The sequence below is a fragment of the Falco punctatus genome, assembly GCF_963210335.1.
Source record: "Falco punctatus genome assembly, chromosome: 14".
Taxonomy (NCBI): Eukaryota; Metazoa; Chordata; class Aves; order Falconiformes; family Falconidae; genus Falco; species Falco punctatus.
The window spans coordinates 6,672,292-6,696,134 of record NC_137594.1 but is presented as its reverse complement, the minus strand read 5'-3'; the positions used below and the strand labels follow the sequence as shown (position 1 = coordinate 6,696,134).

General features: G+C 41.2%; 1 long non-coding RNA gene across 1 annotated transcript in view; it reads right to left on the bottom strand.

The window, feature by feature from the left end:
• The window catches only part of LOC308073068, a 126,335-nt gene that overhangs the window by 32,821 nt on the left and 69,671 nt on the right, over nt 1-23,843 (bottom strand). The window contains exon 4 of the long non-coding RNA XR_013931893.1: nt 21,357-21,501. This is a non-coding gene — a long non-coding RNA (uncharacterized lncRNA). The remainder of the gene's footprint in view (nt 1-21,356; nt 21,502-23,843) is intronic.

Here is a 23,843-nt window from a genome sequence, read left to right as displayed (position 1 = left end):
AACGTTAGGCACCCTGCCAGCTGCAGTCCGGAGGGCCCCGTGCACGGCAGCGTGCAGACAGCCTGCCCTCGACTTTCTATTACGTTAAAATGGGGTGAAAAAGAAATTAAGTTAAACAAAACCCCAGAAGTGCATGTTAAAATGTAAATGCTAGTTGTATTTATTTAAAGGGCTGTTACGATTGCTTCATTACAGCTCTTTAAAAAAAATAATAAGACCTGGCTTTTTTCCTCTAAACAGCTTGGTTTCTGTGCACAGCTAGAAAGGCAGGCAAGGTTCATCTTGGGGATGACGGACCTACAGTGACCAGCATTTTCAAAGCTGCTACCTATTCAGGATCTAAGACTGTTTTCAGTTACGATTAATTTTCTAAACTACTCAAATATTTTTTTTTAATTATTCATACAAGTAAGAAACAAGAGGACTGTAGTATATGAATATGAAGGAGCAAAGGCTCCTAGATGGACTTCTGAGAGCATTTCTCATGGCAGTCAGCCTCACTGGAGTCAGTCTCCCTGCGGTTTTGAAGGGCAGACTTACTTTGAAAAGAAAACAGAAACACAGAGTTGCAAACCCACAAAATCTCACAAAGGCAGAGACCAAAATGATAATCCCCCTTCCTTTAAAAAAAAATAAAAAAAAAAAAAAAAAAAGAGAGAGAGAGAGAGAGAGAAAAGAAACCAAACCAAAAGGCTGGCCTCCACAAGCAAGAATTCAGTAAAGGGCAAAGAACTGGTTGGGGCAAAGAAGCATCCATGAGTTGTGGATGAAAGAACTGCACCCAAGAAGGTAAACAGCCACTGGAGGCTGCCAGTCATGAGTGACTCACTAATAAGCTAGAATGGACGTTGGAACTTGCCTTTTGATTAACAAATCCCTCACCCCCAAGCAAACTGCCTCTGTAGCCAACACCTTCTTCAGCTCAGTCCCTTGCCTACAACCAGCATCTTTCCCTTGCTTCCCAGACTCAGAAGAGTGTTGGGTCACCACCACCACAGCTCTGCAACTGCAGAGGGTCAGTGCATAGCACAGAAACCATACAGAGCTGCTGGAACATCCCAGAGCGTGGACAACTTTGGTTTGGATGGAGTCACACATATGCAAGTCAGAAAGATCCTTCTACATCCTTATTTTCAGTGTGAGCAGTTTATGGAGCAACACCTTGAATGTACTTTGTTAATAAGCAGAACACTGCAGGTACAGTGTCAACTGCCTACTGAATAAATGCATAAAGCCCTCTAAATCAAAAGCTGCATAATCAAAGTACTACTGATCTACTTTTAAAAACAGATAATTTTCTCACATTTTAAACCAATGGCACTTAAAAGAGGTAACATATAATAGAGTGCAACATTTTCCAAACTACTGCAATTTTTAAGGTGTTACTAACACAGATCTATTGACTGATTTACACTAATTACTTAAAAAAGATGCTCCAGGGCAAATCACACACTCTCAGTCAATTTACAAAGGAGGTCATGCAGTAACTGACAAGGTGTGCACCTCCTTTTGAATAGCTGTCAGACTGAAAAGAAAATAAATACTGAATTCAGAGAAAATATATAGAAAATGTGGTTAAGCTAACAAAGAATTCTCATCATATTGTTAATTGTTAACGTTAACGCATAATTCCTCTCTTTTTCATCATCCTGCAAAGGCAAAAGGCACAACCAGTATAAATATTAAATTTGCATAGGAATCAGTCCTAAAGTGCTAATTTGTATATTTCCTTGAAAAATATTTTTCCCATTTCTGTGAACACAGCACCGATGACAAGACAGGTACCAAGGCAGAAAACTTCACAGAAGCACCACACATCTAAGGAAAGCACCTGGCATCACCCCCTCGCATTCTGTGATTCATGAGAGCCTTTCTGTAATATACACAAGCAATTCAGTGCCACAACAAATCTTTGCTAGTATCTGACGTGATGTGCAGCAAGCTGGGATCATTCATTTGGAAAGGAGATGGAACAATTAACAGCCCACGGTGACAGGGTCAGGATACAGTCCAGATGTTCATAAATGCATTTGAATAAAATCTACATTTCCAGGGGAAAAAAAGCCAAGTAACCGTTTATACCTCTGTCGCATACCCGTTGAAGTCATCAGGACAACGATAGGCCCAGGGGTATTTTGGCTGCAGCCAAATTCAGCCACCGGGCTGGTTGCCGGCGATGGCTGGGCAAATTTGTAGGCAGGCTCTCATACCGGTCACCAGGCTTCCCAATTTACTACCTGTAATTACACACAGTTGCATAAGCAGGTGGGACAGAAGGGCTGACAGGCTAGTAGTCTTTTTCACATTCCCACACTATGATAGAATACATATATATACAATGAAAACCCAATTTGCATCAGCGTCAGTGGTGAAAAGTAGGATTGCCAGCATTGTCTACCACAACAGCTGGTCGGCATCTGAATGAAATACTGTATCCAGTATTCACCCATCTCATAACATCCTTTTTGTAAGTCTCAGAGGTCACCTAAACACATTTATTGACTTCATTATTTTTATATAGGGAGAAAAAATTGATGGTGCTACAGAGCTGAGCAAATAACTCACAATAAAATCTTTATTCAATATTTCATTTTTTTTTTACTGTTCCTGCAACACAGTGAAATTCTTATATTTAACCGTTATCTAAAATCACTACCTGAGAATTTCTGCAGTAAATTTTTTTATGCTACAAGATGTTCTTGGAAAGTTCAGAGTGAATGTTTACCATTAAAACTGTGTTTATTATTTAGATAAACCACCCAGTCCTGTTTCTGTTCTCCAATTGACTTACATAATTTATAGTACAGTGTGACTTGTGAATTTTACTGGTAAGCGTACATGACAAATCCATGAACAGTTGGTTAGAGTGGCTTAGATTCTAGGACTTGTCAATAATTAATTTCATGGGGAGTAAAATTAAAAGGCAATTTGAAAGGATCACATCCCAAGTGTCCTATCCAGAAGAAACAGAGGCCAGAAAATGTGATAGCAATGCACAAATCAGAGGTTGATTAGTCGTACATATTCTAAAATGAAACTCCCTGTGGCATTTTACAGGAGAGCCTGGATATATTTGGTTGCCTGCCTTTTTTTTATTTTTACTTTTACAAAAATAGTTACTTCCACTGAGCACCCATTTCACTCATTTCCTGAGTGGGAGACAGCCAAATCCTTAGATGCTATCAGTCACCCCTGGCCTCTTGGCAAAAACCTGGTGACACCTTAGATGATGAACTTACAAAAGGAGAGACTACAAATGTTGTTTCTGAAATAGACACTCTGCACAAGAGCAGCCCGTGGTGTGGCAGGTAAGATATATCAGTAAGAATCCAGATTGTTCATTAAGAACCCTGGATTGTTCAGCGAAACAATATCAATTCCTGCTAATACAGATGGGTACCGATTTCACACTACACAGTTCTGAAAAGTTGGTTTGCTTCAGTGAGATCCTCTTTGGATCTTATTTTGAAGCAACATAAGAAATTGAGACAACCTCAAGTACGGTTATATATGCTTTTAGAGTGCTCTTAGGGATGAGACTCTTCAAACTGAATGAGGTCTGAAACTTGCTTAAGAAAGCTTGGCTCGTCCTTATTAAAACCAATGAACCAACAAGTCAAGCACATAGGTATAGAACTTTGAACATATATATCTCTATACATCTATTCCTTTGTGTCTCTGTGTGTGTGTGAATTAATTTAGGTACCTCATAATAAGTGTAGTATAAGTATTACCATTTCAAATCCGTAGTTAAGCCACTTTTGTAATTTAAGTAAATCCTATTTGATTCACTTTGTAAATGATAAATTAGTCAATGATTAAGTGCTGCTAAAATCCTTTGATCAACCTTAAACTGCGAACAAAAACCTTAGACATCCTTTAGATACAAACAGTTGACCCAATCGGAGAGTGAGATTGGATCTAGCCGCAGCTAAGCTCTACTAAGAGCACAGAAAGCAAGGGGGGCCACTGTGAACCTTGTGACTCAATGGGAGGATTTCCCTTATTCCTGCTATTATTTAGATATAAACTGTTGTCCAAATACGAGACTAAGATTAGACCTAGTCACATCTAAGCTCTATTAAGAGTTTAGAAAGCAAGGGAGTCCACTCAGAACCTCACGACTCAATGGGAGGGTCTCCCTTAACCTTTGACATTTTCAGTCTCTGTGTAAATCATTCCAGCTGACTTCTAATTGTATTCTCCTTCGTGTGATATTTCTATGTAGTAAGAGACAGAGTAAACCTTGCCAGTGAACTTTGTGAAGCTGCACCACTCCCAGAAAGTACTATTAAACTATTTCACTCATATCTTTGACGGTGATTCTTTAAGCAACTTAACCTGAACCACTCATTCCTGACAGTATCGTCACGAATTTGTTGAGGGTGCATTCTATCCCAGCGTGCACATTGCTGACAAAGACGCTAAACAGCGTTGGTCCCAATATGGACCCCTGAGGAACACCACTCCATCACTGGTCTCCACTTGGACATCGAGCCGTTGACTGCAACTCTTTGAATGGGTTTCATCCTTTAACTGTGCACAGGGCATTGTTCAGATATCTGCTCAAAAGAATTCAAGTCACAAGCTCTGCACAAAAATGCCCCTTCTATGATAGGGAGACAAGATGCAATAATTTCTAAAGCTTTAAACGATAAGCCAAGTTTTGTCTGAATGTCCTCTGAATTTTCATACATTTCTGACCACAGTTGCTTTGTCTAATTAGTCCAAAAATCTAAGTAACACATTGCTTGACTTGTGCAATTGCCAGAAATACATCACAGAAAGTAGAAGCCTTGATATTACGGCATGAGAATGACCCAAAGAGATACCATGTCCTCACAATGGTGGGCTCCTCTTTAATCTGTACCCAACAGTGAACAACTCAGTAAATCACAGTTAAGTCCCAAAACTCTCTTCATTACTATACAAATACAGGTCTAGTTCTACTGCTATCTTGTGTAACCCTGCTGCCATGGCATTTTTATGACATTTTTTTGTAAGAGAAGACAGGGTTCACAAACTGCTGAAGGGGATAATAACCATTTCATGTAGCCTGTGCATACTGTACAAGGAACGGTAGAGAGAAGCTTGGAGACAGCTGTCTGACATCCATGTTCCAAAATGTTTGTATAACTGATATCAAGGTATTACGACACTGTCAATCTTACTTTCTTTAAAATCCTATACACCTCTTAACACTACAAGTGATTTTCCAGATGATCGCTTGGCAGAGGTTTGACCGAGAGGCCCACACACTGACACCCAATTTCGTGTTTCAGCAGATACTCTTCATGCCAAAGAACAAAATTAATCTGTCCCTCTAATGAGCTCCACTTGATCTGACACATGGGACACAAACGGTATGGTATCATTTTAATTTTTAGTAGTCACACGCATTTCTCAGTTGCCCAGTCAGTGGAACAGGTCCCTTTGTGGGCAATCTCAAAAGAATGAAGCAACTGAGGGAAAGCCCATGGAATATTTTCCTTTGTACCTGGTGAGTCTTTCAGGGAGACTTCAGAGCTGACACACAGAAAAACCAAGGTTAAAATCCCTATCTCCTTGAAATCAATGGAATTTCAGCCATTGACTCCAGGGGAACAAGGATTTCTAAGATACTTTGAAAAAGAGTGCAGCCAGTCTTGTTCAGTAGCATTAACCAGTGTATTGTCACTTGCTGCTGCTGATTTACACCAGCTAAGAATCTGAACCTCTGTATTGCAGAGAGGACAGATTCATCCCGCTATCAGCCTGCATTGTTACTCACCAGCCTGAGCCTGTGCTGCAGATAAATAGAGGGCTTTAATCCCCAGGACTCTCAATCCAATACCTTTCACCACTGCCAGATTCACATTTTGTTTTGTTTCTTTAATATGAGCTTACAGAAGAGCAAAACTGATAAACTTCCTCCTGCTCAGATTGCAGGAGCACAGGATAATATAACAAGTTAAATGAAACATTAGGAGAAATAGAAAGCACTTTAGAAAAAACATGCACTGCCTCTTTAACATTTCAAATTTTTCTTTTAACATAAAATTACAGCATAATATAAGAAAGGAATCCAGCAAGATGCTTTATCACAATACTTGGGCAACTTTAACTCATCTCAAGTGTTATTATAAGAAATAGAATTTACTGGTATGGACTTATACTCAATAGCACTCCTTCCCTTTTTAATGAAATGTCATTATTCCAATACAAATCCTTTCATTCTGCAACCCGCTCCCCCCTTCATCTCACTATATTTCATTTCCTGCAGTTACGTGATATTATTGCCTTTTTTTCCACAGCTATTGATTTAGGTGTATATGGTTATTACAATGCAAAATAAAACAGTTCCCCCATCCATTCTACCTTGTACCGTTGAACATTAACTTAATTTGTTTCAAATCTGCATTTGATTTGGCAAGGAAACCATTTATCTTTATGAAGAAAGCCCTCATAAAGTAGGGACTTGAGGAGATCACTGCTTTAAAAATTTAATAGCCTTGTGTCTTATACACTAGAAAAATGAATTAAACCTTCAAATATTATATGTCTCAATGTAACCTTTTTGCATTTCATACTATGTTTAATTTATTATATCCCAGGGAAAAAAAAAATCAGATAAAACCTCACTAGATTTAGGGTGGTAGTTGGTTTTCAGTTTTATTTTGACTTGGGTTGGGTATTTTACTTTCCAGGATTAAAAGTGGCATCAGCAGTTGGATATAGCCGTGTCATTTGGCTAGAGTTAGTTGTTACGTATCTGATTTTCTCAGTTTGGTTCTCAGCGCTGATGAGAATCACTAAGTTCTGAAGCCACCGCTAAAGTTGACCTTTCCAACCTGTATGTAGCATGCAATATCTGTAAGGATGCTTTCTGTGGCACAATCAAAGGACAAGCTTTCAGAGCCTAAAGCAATCACAAATCAAAATAATTTATGTATTCTCACTAGAGATGGAATATTTGGATTGCAATGTAGGATATGATGCCTTTTGCATGACTGGTGAACAAATGAGGGGGGAAGCAGAAACATCTATGACTGTAATGGAAAAGCTCTGGTTTAGAGAAACAGTCACTGTATGACTAGGCTGATGAACAACATCAGAACCAAGGGAAAATAATCAAATGGTTTTGCTAGGGTGAGAACTGCTTTAGGTATTTATGTCCCTTATTCCCTGGGAAAACTAATATTTCACATTGCCGCACTAATATAGTCATCCTGGAAATCTTTACAAGAGTGGCTTTCCCTCCTTTAGCTTGTTTTTTCTACTCTGGCCAACAAGAGCTGCACTAATTTCACTGATTCATTAATAATTCATTCCTGCATCACCACGGAAGACACCAAAATCAATAGCAGTCAGAAACCTAAATACCTTTCAGGACCTGGGCTGCAGACCCCAGAATCACCGGCCCCCTCTGCAGTGCCAGAGCAAGGTCCCCCTAACAGGCAGACCTGCTGCCCACTCCCACCGAAGCCTCAGAGGCAAAGCTCCGGGAACTCTAGCCTCCAAACCCCTGCACTCCAGCATGCAAATCTGATAGTGCCCCAGCACAGTCCCTCCCATACTCCACCCTTGTGTGCACTTGGAATTCACCCAGGATCTGGAATCTTGAACACAGGAGTCCAGATGGCAGCAATCCTACTGGGAAGGTCAGCTTCACAAATCCAGCCTACAGGAAAAACAGACACGAGGCAGACTGTGAAGACAGGCAGCTCACGTGGCTTGGTCTGGCTGAGTATGACATGAAGTTTAAGCTTAAATTAGCAAACCAGAAACTCATCAACGGGCTCTCTTCAAGCCAATAACTGGAAGTCAGTGAAATTTTGAAGAAAAACTAGACCACTTACTCCAAATGAAGAGTTTTAAACTCAACTTCAGGCAGGTTGACCTTAGTCAACTGAGATGAAAGACACAATCTTAGCATGGCACACAGAATGTAAATGTTGTATTGTCTCTCTGAATGAGACAGACATCATTACCTAAGTAATTGGTTTTATATTAGGATTCTCAGTAGCGAAAACATCATAGTCAAAAGATACCTAGAACAAGCAAAGAGCTTCAAGCAGAGAGGCGTCATGAAAGAATCAAAGAAAATTTAAACAGAAGAAAAAAGCATCTCAAAGGACTCCTTCAAAAGGACAACCAAGTGAAGGGAACAGGGAAATAAAACAGGTAGAAGTTGTGCAAGTAGGGACAGAAGGAAGCTCATAATGCTCAAATCTAAAATAAATTCACCGTCAGAACAACTTCCATCAGCCTGCGTCGCTGTATTACTGAGCTATATTCTTTCGTACACCTAAGTTTTATTGATTTTACAACTATAAAGCAAACAGCGGACACTGGAAGTACATTGGATAGGTCTCATTACAAATCTCCCTGTCTGTATGTTAGAACATTCTTAAGCTGCATTTAGCGAGCAACCTGGAAAGCGCTGATATACTGTGTACACATATTAGAGACATGACTGTATTTGCCTATTTCTTCCCAGTAGGTAAAACCAGGCTGTTTTCATTGGATGATCTCCAGAAATGAAATCAGAGCACGGCATTGTGATTACTCAGCTCATACAGTGAATTCCCAGTTTCAGTAAGAATAAGTAACATTCTAATTTAGAGTTGGTATTTGACACTGTATAAGAGGGGAGGGGTCTACTTTCCATTTTCTCCTTAGACAACAGCGGTAAACTGCAAAACTCCCTGCTAAAATGTATGATCTTTGGAGAATGCTAATTGACCTACTAAAGTTGGCTTATTTTATTCGGTGAAATTTGCTTATCACAGGCCTCTAGGTGCTTTCATAAACAATATAAACGAAAATAATGAACAGACCAAATACCTAAGTGACAATGGGGACCACATCAATAGCTGTCTGCCCAACAGAATATGGCTCAAAAGAAACTGTATTATAGCATCTGATCATCTCAGAAGAGGGAACTTTCCCCCCTTCTGAGGCTTGCTTCATTTCCAAGCACAGGGGGATTTGTTAGTTTGAGGCAGATCAGGTATATCCACCCCTTGCAGACTGCAGAGCACAGCAGTTCCGTGGATATGAGTAGATGTGGAATTGATGCCATCCTGTGGGTGTGGGAAGTGGATGTACAGGGAGGGCAGGTGATCCTGACGAGAGCGGTACACACTCCCACATCGCCAGGGCAGACTGCTCCAGTGCAGTGCCTGGTACCAGACTACAACCAGGACAAAGCCGCTGAGCTCACAGGCACCCTTCTGTTGATTCCCTACACTCACAGAGGCATGAGGACAGGCTCAGCAGCAGCAGGGGTTACCTCTGATTTTATGCCTTTTCCGAAGTAGTGGAATTTTCTTAAGAAAACCTGAAGTTTTATTTTGTTTTGGGTTTTTGGGGTTTTTTTTAGGTTGTTGCTATTTCTGTGCATGAAGTCTAGGGAGATTTCCGAACAGGATGAAGCTAGCACATCATCTTCTCATGGCAAGGCTCATCCAGCAGCAATGTTCTCTCTAGGTCAATCAAGTCAGAAAATAAACCGCATATGTAGGAACATGGGCAGGATCTGAGAGTAAACCAGTCACCCGATGTGAGTCACAATAACGCTTGAGGGATATAAATTATGAAACAGCAAATTTAATATTGAAATAACCAGACTAGACTTATGTTAACAAAACAAAGTTCAGCATAGCTTCATTTACCCGGCTCTTCAGGGAGCTTCATCACCCCCTCTGAACTTGCCAGGTCTGGGCTGGTGGTGAGCTGGAGTCCCAGGTGGCTCCACAGCCCGCTTGTCCCAGGAGAGTTACTGTGAAATACCAACTGCCCCTCCTGATGGGAGGGACAGAGGACAGACTGTCCTCCATTTCGGAAAGCAGGACCAAGCAGGCACTGCCTGCCAGGCGCTTGTCCAGCTGACACCCCTCGCAGCCTAGTGCTCCAGCTGGGATAGCAGATTGTCACCTGTGACTCGTACATGTCATTCCCTACATTCAGGACTCCCAGAGCTATCTATGCAAGCCAGCTGTCTTAAAAGGTAAGTGTATCTGCTGATACCCTGGCCAGTGAAAGCAAAGCAGACAATAATACCTGTTCTTTATAGATGCCATACCACTTAGGAGCAGGTACATGAAGTCAGAGACATTTCTCCTTTTCACGGACTTAGAAGTCTGGATGGCAAGAAGCCTCATTCAATCTTCTGCTAATACAATATGAAACACTCTTCACAGCTGTAATTTCCTGTAGCATCTAAAATGTTTCCTGTTAATATTTTCCATGTTGTTGCTGGTTTTATGAAAAAAAAAAAAAAAATCCCCTAAATATTAACATTTTCAGATGGCAGAATGGAAAAAGCTAACATAGCTCTTAGAGCCACAGCAGACAAATCCAGAAATAGATCTAACACCAGATTTCTCAGCACTCCCTAAATTATGGCACAGGGAACAGACCAAAACTCCAGTCCAACCTTCTGCTTTTCCTCACCCAGTGCTCAGATGTTGTCATTTGACCTCAATTCTGGCCAAAGACAAGATTCATTTCTGCAGTGTAACACACAGATCGTGCACCTTTATTTTCTCATTGTATCCATACTAATTCCTCTGTTGCTGCCTCCTCCCCCTGCCAGGGCAAAGAAAAATCCTACCGTTGCTTCTAATGCTTGGAGGAAAAAGCTTAGGGTCTTTTCTCTGGGAGGAAAAGAATATTAGTAGCTTTAAAGATAGTTACTCTGTGCTCTTGCTATTGAAAGTTTCTAGCTCAATGGGAGGTTTGAAAGACAAGGAACAATAAACACAATAAAGCTACAAAGTAGCCAAAACCAAAATGAAACAAACAAACAAAAAAACCCCCTGGGTTTTAGTCCTATAGTGGCTCTGGGCTACCCTCACAAATTCCCTTTTAAAAGATTTAATGACTGCCCATATTGTGAGCAGCTAAAGGGTGAGGGACGCCTACAAAGATGACCAGGACTACGCCAGCAGAAGTGTGCCCAGCATTCGCTGGGAGCTTTATTGCCCCAAGAAAACTAGAAAATGCCTTACCCTTGTAGACAGCAGCAACATACCCAGTAAACAACTTCTATTATTATTTTGCTGTTTCTTTGTCCGTGCTGCCTGGAGGGCAGAACCAGCTTTTTGTGAGTATTTGTTTGGCTACCCTGGCTGCCCAGCCTAATTACTCAGCAAAAAACAGCGGGCTGATTCCTCATCTGGTAACTGTAACTCAGCGACAGCCAGCCCCGCTCAGTGAAGCTAGGTGTATTTACACCAGCCCAGATCCGCCTGTCTGTCTCTGCCTGACTGTCCCATCACCTGGCACAGGGCTACAGGATTTATGCAGCATCTCCTCTCCAACTAAGCAAGAAAAAATCAAACTGGACACATTTGCAAAAGTGCGTAATTGGTTGCTGAATCGGGTGTGCAGATTAACATTTGTTCATGTATTTACCCAGTCATGAACAAATTTTCAGTAATGATCTCTACAGCTGTGGCCATAATTTGTGTACTCAGAAACTATGAATACTGGCAATCGAATGTCTTGTGTGTGCCCACAAATCTGGGAAAGATCTAACACGGGATCAAGGCATGCCTTTTGAGAGCTTTCTTGTTCTGGCTGGGTACTCACTTATTCCAATGGAGAAAACAGTGAATTGGTTGAGATTCTTGATAGCCACAGTAGAGGAAGGCAAGCAGACCAGACAGAAGATACAAACGTACCTCTAATTTCAGAAGATCTTGCTGCAAATTGGCCTAGTTTGTGGCTTATATGAACAGTGAAAACTACTCACTCCTCCCAGACAGCATTCGGGATCTACCAGATACACTGCTCAGTCAAATGTTATCTAGATTTTGATCTTTATATAGCTTTTTAAGATCTCTGCAAACTTTCTGGTTGAAAATAAAAGCAAAACTACACGTATCATTTCAAATAAGAAACTTTTTTTTTTTTTTTCATTGAGAATAAGCATGTGATTTTGGCTCATGTCATAAATCAGTCTGTAAAATTTCTAGCCAGACTTTTGTTAAAAAGAGAAAAGAATGCTTACTACTGTGGCCAGCTTGTGCCAAAAATAGTGGCTGGCAAAGCCCTGTTTTAACAGGAGCAGCTCATAACCTTACAGGTCACTCTGAGTTGCACTGTCCTGTACATACCGAGTCCATTAACTCGATGAGATTGTATGTATATTGTAGGGATACGAGCGAGTCTCAGAGTTCATCCTGTAACAAGGGACTCTTTTTGTTTGTCCACCTTTTTTTCCACAGACAGCTGCAGGTGTTTCTGCCAGTCTAACACACAGCAAAGCACGGGGCCCACGGCTATTTGTAGATCAGTCCCGTAGAGTGCCATTACTGGGGGGTTCATATCTGTGATCAGACACCCATACCTCGCCATTTGTACCTCGTCATATTTTGATTATTTAGATGCAAATCCACAGCACATAACAAATTCCCTCCTCTCTCAAAATGCAATCGATTTTAAAAGCATGTGAGCAAAAAACTGAGTGCTCAGAGCCTTTGCAAGTGTCCATGACATGAAAGCCTTTAAGTGACTGTAAGCTATTTTCCTTGCTGTCAAACTGCCAGATGATTTTCCTGCCATTAGCACATGCCTATACAGGCCAAACGAATGCTTGCCTTTTTGGACATATGTGAGGAAATAAACGTAATTACAAGCAAGATGTAATCACAATTGCTTTACTATTAAAGCTGCTGTATGCTCTCACAGTTTAGTTAACAATACATGCAAAGAGGGGAATTGCTTGATGTTCTCAGAAAAGGGGAAAAGAGGGGAAAAAAATAAATATGGCCTCTTTCCTTTATATCTGTGAAAACACAACATTTAAATGCAGAATTTGACTTTCCAAATATCACACCAAAAACCTTTTAACAAAAACAGCAGGGAGAGAAAGCTCTTTAAACCATGATATTCCATGAAGGATTATGAAAATAGAGGTCATTGCAAGAAAGAGAATTGCAAATACAACTTGAAAAGCTTCTCACATTTGTAAATACATCGAGGAGAATTTATTCCTCTCTGGTTTTGCTACCAAAGGATATTTACAGGTTCCCAGGGAAAAGGGAAGAAAAAAAATGACATCAAATTTGATATACTCTGTGTGGTGCAACATGCTGATGTGTAGTAGTAACACTCAACTGAGCTTCAAAGGAAATGAGTTTTCTAGGCTGGAGTTACACATTACGGGCCTGATCCTGACAACACACTGAGCATTTCCTGAGAGCTTTCGTGTGCCCTCAGCTCTCGCTGAATTCAGAGACAGCTTTTGATTTCTTTTGGTGCTGGATTATGATCAGAAGTAATGAGACAAAAACGTAGCGTGCTTCAAAGCAAGAGCTGAAGCTTGTCTCCTTACAGAGCCTATCACGCTGGGGGCCCTGTCCTTCGTTAGGGCTCCGGAGTGATAAAATAATAACAGTTATGATACTAATAACAAACTGAATCTTGGCTTGTCTGTTCAGACAGTCCCACACTCTGCACAACGACACATCTTCCACACCCAGCTAAAGAACAAAACGCATTTGGGTTGCTTGCCTAGGTGCTTTGGCACAATGCTGAGACAAAAGTGGCTGAAATGTTCCCGAGCCTTTGACTGACGGCTGTTATCAGCGGGTTTCAGTGTTCTGGATCAGTAAGGTCTGTTTTTCAGCAAACCCCAAGTATTAACAGTCTTAAAATTATACCTCTGGAATGCATAGGCTATCTTATTTCCAAGCAACTAAACCCACTGCCATGCGCAGATGATGTGCGGGCAGCCCCTTCAGACTCCAGCCATAGGAGGTGCTAATTTGTGACAGGCACAGCTAGCAGGTCACATTTTCCATCCGTTACTGATGAATGACTCCCACAAACTTCAGGAGCTCAGTTCAGGTGGTATATGCACTCTCAGATGACCAAAGCATAAAACTCCTATTGATTTGAACTGGATTATCTGAAACTTCAGATATTTCTACATTTGCACTATGAAAATAAACTGGCATAAAGTGACTTAGACCAGAACCAGCCTTCCCTGCCCGAACTTCTGGTGAATCCAAATACTGGAGAAGATATCTCTGAAGTCTGTGACACAGCACAGGTGACAGCTATCCACACCGAAAAACCAGTCCAACACCTGCTCATCTCTGCAAAAGGCCACACTTAGGTCTGCCTTTGCTGCTCAGGCTGTATGGTTTTGCTTGAACTTGGCAGTTACTTCACAGCTGCAAGATGAAACTCTGATGACTGAAATCAACAGCAAAGCTCTTGCTAGTTTTAGCAGAACTAGGATTTCACCTTATGATTTCCTTCTGTATGACAAAAATCAAGCAGAGACAGAGCTCAACTTCTCACTGCCCAGACATCTGATACCAATAATACTTCTTTACTCTGTCCAAAACTATATTTAAATTGCATTTCTGGCAGGTTTTTAGATGTGTGATATATATCTCCTGCTATCACATCAGATGTTGTTTCCTTCAGAACTGTTGAACCAGATGTAAAATGTGAGAGATGTAAAAAGTAAAATAAAAACCTTGCTCAGAGTAAAGTGTTTCTGGCATGTGGCTATTATATATGGGGGTTTTAGATGTATATCTCCACTCCAGCCATTTAAGAAGGTACACAGTACCATAATTCTATTGGACCTGATTAGTGCCAGCTACTTGTGATCAGTAGGAATTTAAAAACCAAGGGCTGCCAAACACTAACAATTTATAAACTGTATGCCAGCAATGTGCTGCAACCAAATATTCTGTAGTGCACTTAATTTCAAAGTAGAGCCACATTTAGAACACTGGGGGGGGAAAGAGCTAATATATCACGTCAGTATTTGATTTTCAGCACTTAGGACTATACATGTTCTGTTTCTTACTGACAAAGAGAACCAGAGGCAGAGAGTGAAAGGAATTCTTGCAAGGTTGTCAAGCATTTGCACAGACAACAGGTATAGTTGTAAAGTAATTCTCCCTTTTCAAGCATAAAATTGTCTCTTACAAATCTCAGTTGCAAATGTGTGTAGGTATAGATCTGAGTTACAAATGAAGAGCAGTGAACAAATACTTCGGCAGCAAAGGTGAGTCAAAGCAGGGTGACATGAGGAAGAAACAGCTGCACTCACAGTACATTAGCATCCTGATCGTATACCACTCCCCACAGACTGAACGATCACTTCCATGACATTCAACACTATCTGAGGAGCAAAGGAATTTAAACAACTGCCTGTTCTTAAGAAAGAAGGGCAATGATTCTCCTGTCACTAGTTTTATCTCTTTGTGACCCCTTTTTAGTCCAAGGAAATCACTCCTGATTTATCGTACTGAGAGGAGAATTAGTCCGAGTTCATTTCATCACGAGACCACAAGTTCTCCAAACAGCAGGGCTTCACATCCCCCAGGGACTGGAATTTGTCCCTCCCTGGTGATTATGTGTCTATTAACATCCCAAGACACCACACTCCATAGTGCCTTCAGTTAGCTACTACAGCTTGGACCACTCTAAAAATTAATACAATTGTGTCTTGTGACAAAACCTAGAGAAAAAGAAGAACAAAAAAAAACCAAAAAGCTATAAAGCCAGTTCATCCAATCAACAGGAATCAAAAAAGGTTTCTCAGGAAAAAGTCCGATGAGACAAAAATTCTGCCTGATCCCAGGAGAAAGGATATGGCTTTGTTGTACGCAGCACCCTGACACAAGCTCAGAGATGCAGAGATGGACACTACTGACAAATGGGCACAAAGAATTGCATGTGCTGTAAAGAAGGCGCCTTCTATCATTCTTGTCCATGAAAGGTACCCAAGAGATCTATCTCTTTTTTGTTTTTTGTACTATGAACAAAAGACTTCCACGGCTTATCAAGCCAAAAAGCCTCACTGAGTTGAACTGAGTTAGAAGTAGAGCTAGAAAAAACTCGCCCATAATCCTTGTAGTTAGTCTCTATCTACACAGAGTTTTCTGTAAGTACCTAAATCCCCTTAAGTAAACACAATATACTGAAAACTCTATGCTTAGCCAAGCTCCTTCCCTGGTATAAGCAACTTTTAGGAGTTCAAGGAAGCAAAAATGCAAATCAAGTGTTTGACATCCCGGCTCGCCGATGCAAGACACGGGGCACAGGAACCAAGCGAAGAGCCCCAGCATGACTGGAGAGCAGGGAATGTGATAATTCCCGTCCTTGCCGACTTCTGGCAAGTGCTGCTTGGATATTTTAATATCACTGTAATTTGTAATTGTTCAAATTGATGACATCCCAGTTAATGGAGCTATAAAAATTCACATGAGCTGAGGCTCAAGGCTCAAAGGCATGCCCATAGGAGGGAGCGTGGGATTTGGGGAAGGGCAGTTCAAGTGGCCTCCATGCTTGAGACGGGCAGACTCGAAGCGGGCCAGTCTGATAAAGGTCTGAGAATGCTCGGGGAATGGTTTTTACAGCACCAGCAGCCACGAATCTTTCATGCTGCCACTGGCAGGGCAACTTCAAACGCTCTCCGCTTATATTGTACACAGCGAACACAGGACTCCCCGAAAACATGTCTGGGGCACCTCGCCCCAGCGCACCCAGCTGTAAGGCAGCGCGCTGAAAACCCAGCAGTGTCTATGATTATTCATAACCAGGAGTGTTGCGCATTCTTTGGAAAGCACACATCATCCTTTGTACTCGGGAAGAGTCACGATACACCCTCTGGGTTTACCCAAAGGGCCTTAGCAGAAGCTGTGGAGTTAGAAACATATTTGTGATGACAAACGTAGAGATTTCTCAATCGCTTTTTTAATTTGGGATCCTGCACTGAATTACCACACCCCACTCCTGCAAGCACAGTCTTAGATATGGCAGATACTTGGAAATAAATGGAAAACCAGACAGTCTCTCATACAGCACTGGAAAAGATCACTACAGACTATGTTCAGTAGATGCCAGTTATGATCTCTCACGTATATTTTTAGAGAAACGCTGTAATTTTTTTAAAAATGAAATTGATTCTAATGGTAAGTGACATTTCAGTTCAGTCATAATTACAATCCACCAGACTTACTCTTCACATTAGTAGGAGGATATGATCCTTAAGTTCATGCAGGGTTAAGTTTGTCATCCTCAGAGATTTCTTAATGACCCTTGTTATCTAAACCCCGTTTCAGAATGGTGGCCGTGTATTATGTTTTCAATACACATCCTCAGATGTATTAGGACACGAAGTGAACCTGACAGGGAGAAGAATATTTTCTTTCTCCTCTGAAATGCCCCAGGAGGGTTTTCTGCAGGTGACCTCCTCAGACCTTGGCTCTACATTAGAGTTATTGTCCTGAGAGAAGATTCAGTTAATACACCCAATTCATTTCATATAGTGCTCTTGAGTTTATTCTTGGTGGCAGCTAACTTGTAAAATTTTATTATGGATTCTTCTTTGGTTTGCTTGATGGAAAACAATTATTCTATCATCAGGTCTAAATGATACACCTTGGTGGACCACACTATTTTCTTTCCATTACTATTTTCAGATAAAATGTTAACTTCTGCTTTAAAAGAAGTTCAAAATATCCTTCCTAACATGGTATTATCAATATATTAATTTAGACCTCACACCTGTAAATGGCTGTGTTCAAAGAGGTCTGATATCCTAAAATAAGCCTTATGACTTCTGAATACAACATGTTGACTACAATAACAACAACAACAAAAACAACAATAATTAGTAGCATGCTGGTGTCTCTCACAAGAGCAGAGCTCACTGTTGTAGGCAATACCCAAATGTGTGGTCAGAGTTCATCTGTGCCTGAACCTGCTTATACTGTCATCAGACAGAAAGGCACGGTGCAGAAGAGCCCTACCCTTGTAAGTGAAGCCGAAGCACAGAAAGATACACAACTTCTGCACAACTAAACCAGCTATCTCTGAACAAGCAGATGCATCTGCCCAGCCTTGCACGGCCACCAGCTCACAGCCCAGAAGCAGCAGGGACCTGTCGGTGCAGCAGTGCCCCTGCTCCACTGGCTCTGCTTTCTGAACAGGCTGATGCAGCCGCACTGCTTCCAGAGCCAGCCTGCCCAGAAGTGACTCGGATATCTCTGCACTCCGTTGCAGAGGGCAGGTGTACCCCACAAACTTCAGAGGGTTTGAGAAGGGCTATGCTGCCACCTAGAACCAAGACTCCTAAATCCCAGCTGAGAAGAGTATCTCAAGGTCTGTTCAGGTGTGGCGCTTCCCAGTGGAATTTTCTCCACCGCAGCCATGGCATTTACCTGGGGGGAAATGTCAATGACAGCAGGGCTCAGCCCATGCAATGTATTTACATGCTTGTTTCGAGACGATTGTGGAGTGTACTTGACCTTGAAATATATTGCTCCGCAGGGACTTTGGCAGGGAGCTAGTCTTACACTACAATAAAATTTTCAGTGCTGTGACCTCACCCTGGTTTCATGGCATCGCCCTCATGCCTGCTCTGGGGTGACAACCCACCAGCTGCAGCAAGAAGCTGAAGCCACCCCCTCTCTTCCCTGAACACTGTGTGCTCTCTAAGATAGGAGAAGTAGAGGTGGATAATGAATGTGTCTGAAACCTTTTGGAACTTCACCAGGATTAGGGAAAATAACTCAACCATCGGCAAACTGCAGCAGGTGGAGCCCCTCGGAACCAAAGGTGTTTTCAGAAATGGCCAAGTTTGAGTTGGATGGGCCTATTTTCTGGGGGAAAAAATAAGCGTTTCAGGCATTATGTGCCTTCTCTTTTCATACAGACAGATGAAGTCTGATACACATTCAAAAACCATGAAAAATTCCCACTGATTTCACTAGACTTCAGGTAAGGATGGTCTGTGCTTCCAGGACGTTGAGCCCAACATATCTGTATCAAGACTTTTTTTTTAAATCCCCGGGCAAGAGGCATTTAAATTGAGGTCCAGTTCTTACCCAGAAATTTGCTGTTTCCAAGTTGCTGTTTTTAGTAGAATTTTATCTTGCAAAACAATCTGCCATCTACTGAAAATTTCACAGGTACTTATAGAGCCATTATTCATATATTTGTTATACATCAAGTGAAAAATCCAAGCCACTAGAAAGATTATGCAGTTTCTTCAGTGCACTGTAGAGTCAGATTGCTCTGATGAGATGGCAGATGCAACCTAGGATATTAAAGTAACCTAGTACTGCCGATTGGTATTTAGAAACTGGATGAAAGCACAAGGAACATTCGAAGCAGCTTTGTGCAAAGCCCATTCACAGGGATGGATCTTTGGGTTTTTTTTGTAGCAAATATCATAGAGGGGTTAAAGTTCATTGAAAAAAAACAGGTATCCTGGAGGAAAATGCACAGAACATGATTTTAGGGTTTAGTAGAAAGTCCTAGGAAATCATTCAGTGAGGTTTTTTTTTCATGCTTGCATATACACTTGAACATCAATTTGGAGGCAGGCAGAATCATATGATCCCATGGAAGTTAACACGGTAATGAATATTAACATGATAATTAATAATACACTTAAATGTGTGTCATGCAGTTGAGTGAGCCAAAAATGAACCAAATGTATTGTAGCAACTAACCCCCCACAGTTACAAGACAGAAATGAACAGCATTTTGTAATTATACACAATGACATATTTTCTCATATCTACTGCCAAAAAAAATATCACTTTTTGGAATTAAAAGGGAGAGCAGCAAATAGAAACAGCTATGTCATTGGTAATTGCAAACATGTTTTCAGCTCCAGCTTCTGATAACTATCCAAAGACGTTCTTTTAATTGGTAAAATTGACAACTGTCCAAAAATAAAGGAGTCCTTAAGGGCCACGTTCACTCGTAACAAGTCAGATAAAGAAATCAAGAGTGCCAGAGGAGTACCTAGAAAGTTTTGCAAGGAGATGGGAATTAGCAAATAAGCAGCACAACCGAAAAGTAAATGGTGCCGCTTGTAAAGGGGCTTTTTAGATATTTGAAGACTTATTAACTTTGCCCCATGGGGCCTGATCAAGTTGCCTGTGAGAGAAGGGCAACAGATTGACTTACTGTATTTAAAATATAACCACCTCTCAAAGGAACACGAAGAGGATTGCTTAAGACAAGTCATCTTAACAGAGGAGCTCTCTAACATGTGATAGAACAAGCTGGTGAAGTCCAAAACAACTTTCCAGCAGATACAGAGTCAAAGAACTTGGTTCCAGAGTTTTACAACTAAAGGATGGCTTTGTAGGGTATTACTGTTGGATGCAGGTGAGATCTCAGATGGTGTCTCGTGTTCCTCAGTGGTAGTGGGAAAAGCTGATGATCCCATACAGAAATCCCCACCCCACTCACAGGTAAAATCACTTATGTAAATGAGCTGTATGAAATGATCCAAAGGCGGGCAGAGGGAGACTCTGCCAGATCTCCTCTGCAGCCAAAAAGACATTTCACCAGCCTGATCATGTTTGAACATTAATCTTTCCTTAACGAGGATTACTGTTTGATAACATCACATGCAAGCAGGAAAGTAAGGTCCCTACTCTGAAGTTTCTTATCTAAACGAGTTTCTCTTTCAAGTATCATACTATACCCATATTAAACAATGAAGCCAGAAGAACCCGACAGATTCTGGTCCTCATGGACTAAACAGGAATTAGGACGCTAAATGCCTCTAATGTTCTGAGTCTAGGGAATCCAGAATCCAAAAATATCTGCAGGTCATAGATATAACAAAAAAAAAACTTCAGTGGTAATAGCCTTAGTGCATATTCCAGCTGGAACTGACCTAGGGGAGTTCTCAGGAAGAAAAATGTCTCTTCATTTACCTGGCTGAACAACCAGGTACTAAAAGCCTGTATGATCTACAAATCTCTGTCCACTCACCACACAGGTATATTCCATACACCTCATATGTGTATTTTGCCATTTGCTACTGATAGTTGTGGGAGAAGTAAGTTGCAGCAACTTTACATGTCCTGACCTTTAAGTTCGAAGACATCTTTATATTCTCACTCCCTTGAAATCAGCATTTCTCCCTATGATTAGCTGTCTGCTGTCTACTTGTAGTTACTTGTAGTGTTTAAGCTACTAAAAATACTATGTTCAAAGAATGATTAATAAAGCTTGTTGGGGCCCAGGAGTTGCTATGGAGATGTCTTTGTGTACATCTTAAAGTATGTGTAAATACATATTTGGACAGTTGTTAAAAACATGTATAATTTTTCCCAAACACCACAACTCTTCCAAACAGCATAGTTTGATGGCATAATGCACATTTAAAGATTTTTTAATAGTCTGTTTTATTTATAGTTATTTACTCAACAGAGTACACCAAGCCTTTAAAACCTTTGTGGGCTATGTGTGAACTAAGTAGGCATTCACCCTTTTTTTTTTAAATGTGTCATTTATGCAGTGGATCGATCTGCAGAAGACATTACAATCAGACACTACACTCAGAAAAAATAAGATTTGAGTATTACCTGGGGAGAGTTACTGTGATACTGTTACATCCACAGGGGACAACTCTGCTTTCAGGATGCCAGTGTAAATCCAAAGCATGTCCACTACGCCAATGATCTTACGCTGCTTTTTTCTTCTGGGTAAGAGGCGGCATAATTCAACTCTCTGAAACACATGGAAAGTTAGAAAGGAGGCAGAGCTCGCTGTTAGTAAGTTTTCCAATAATTCAGATTAATATACGGTACGACAAACATTTACTAAAGGCTCTCACAAAATCCTGTTCTCTATTTTACCTGGCGTCTCTCATGTAAAACTAGAACTGAAATCTCTCGAGTTTTATGTGCTCAATTCAAACACGGTAATACATGCCGGCGAAGAAAGAATCAGACAAGTAGCATGTCACAAGTTCTTCAAGCATAAATTACTGTGAGACATGCTTCCCACTGAGTACCTCAGTCACAAAATACTGGTTTCTACGTCAGTACGGTCACTACTCTGTTTCCAGTATCCTGGTCACCTGTTAAGGTCACACCTGAGTTTTCTCCCTCTGCAAAGTCCTTTGCAGTTTGTTTGGAGATACAATGGTGCAAAGAGTTCTCAAACAACTATAAATAGCTACAGTTGGTTTTGGTCTTGTTAGTGTTGTTAATCAAAGTTTCTTTAAATGCTCAAGTGATTCTTCTGTCTTGTGCAGAAACTACTACAATAGTATCCCAGATACTATTGCATCACCAACAAAACGGGAAAATATTCAGAGCATTTAAAGAGATTTGCAGAGACTCAGACCTAAGAGTGTGAAGTGCATCACACAACTTACCACAGGCCTATCTCTATATCACAGATACCAAACTCAACTTTGAATGCGAGAAGGGAAAAAATGAGATATGAAATTCATATACCGTAATTAAATGGAAAACACATGCAAAGTGTAGCAGAAAAATAATAGAAACATGAATTGTGTATATTGCATCTGTCTGTTATTACGGTAGGAGTGGCAATGATTAGTAGAAATAGGGTTGCAAAATGATTTCTTATACAATATCACTTCCTGTGCCCATAGGATAACTGTAATAACGACACTCACCCTCCGGCAAGGGCTAAGACAGCAAGCGCAGTCCTTTCTGCTGGGAAAGAGCAGCACGCACTTGTGCAGAAGCCTTGCCAGCTGAAGGAGGTGCTGACTTCTCATCCTTTGAAGGTAACAGCAACCAGTCTTGGAGCTGGCATATATTTGGGAGAAAGATACCACTGCCAGGGACCTACAGCCTAGATTATCCTAATCAACAAGAATCTGCTTCAGGATCATCCTGAACAAGGGAGGAATGCTAAGAATGCTCTAAAAGCCTTAAAATGTTGACTTTTGTGGACAGCATTATGTAAATTCAATGGTGCATAAATGTGAACTTTTACATACACACTTAGAATGGGAACTTGCCGTTGCACACACACATGAATGGCCCCGCTGAGCGCAGCGAGAACATTCCCATACTCAGCATTGTTCATGAGCGACGTGCCATGCCTTTTTACCTATCCAACCTAAAACACCTCAGTACACATACAGACATGGGTGTCTCTCAGGGTCCTAGTGCATACATGACTTCAACAGGTAGCAGCCAGCCATTAATATATGATGTTGATGGGCCGTGCTTTTGATGTAAAGACCCTGAGGTCTTCCAGAAGCAGAACTTAACCCATTGCCTAAGCCCACAAGATAAACCAGCGGCAAGCTCAAGCTGGCAATCTGGGTGGAGGATCTCCCCCCTCCACCCAAGCCTGACTCACTGCAGCTCCCTGCAGTTGAAATGTGAAGGGGCAAGATCTTTGCTGGTGGGTGATGCAAGCAATCAGTTTGGCTGCCTTTCAGAAGTGCTGAAATAAGGGACCTTAGTGGGGATAGCTGAAGTTCCACATCAGGTCTTCTGTCCACCAGAAACTAGGGTGGGCTGTAGTGGATTTGACTGCCACACTCCGTGCAGCTGCACTGACTCCCAACCAGTGCAAGGAAGGGGAAGCTAAACTGGCCTGGAACGTGCCTGCTTCCTCCTGATCCCGTTGGGAACGTCATTGCAATGCCCAGCTACTGCATGCAGGTCCAGCCCTTACATACATACTGCTATCAGCCCTGCTGCGTGACCTTAACGAACTTAAACCCTCCTGGATTCTTTATGCACTGTGCTGGTTTTGGAAAAAGTGCAGGGAAGAGGGTATTTTTCTGCAAATAGAATTTTTCATAAGAGGCGTAGTCACCTTTTGCTATTACAGATGCAAAGGCAATAACAATATGTACAGGCCCGAGCAATAATGGAGATTCTGGCAGGTATTTTTTTCCCTGTCATAAGCACACCGGGCCTAAGGCAAGGTTTTCCTCTATTTAATAAAGAAAATGGAAAGGCAGGGAGAAAAATAAAATTAAAAAAACCCTGGCTTGCCTCTCAAATTACACAACCTGCTAAATATTTAGGGCATTCTTTCCCACAAGCATTTCAAATGGATGAGAAAGAGGTTTG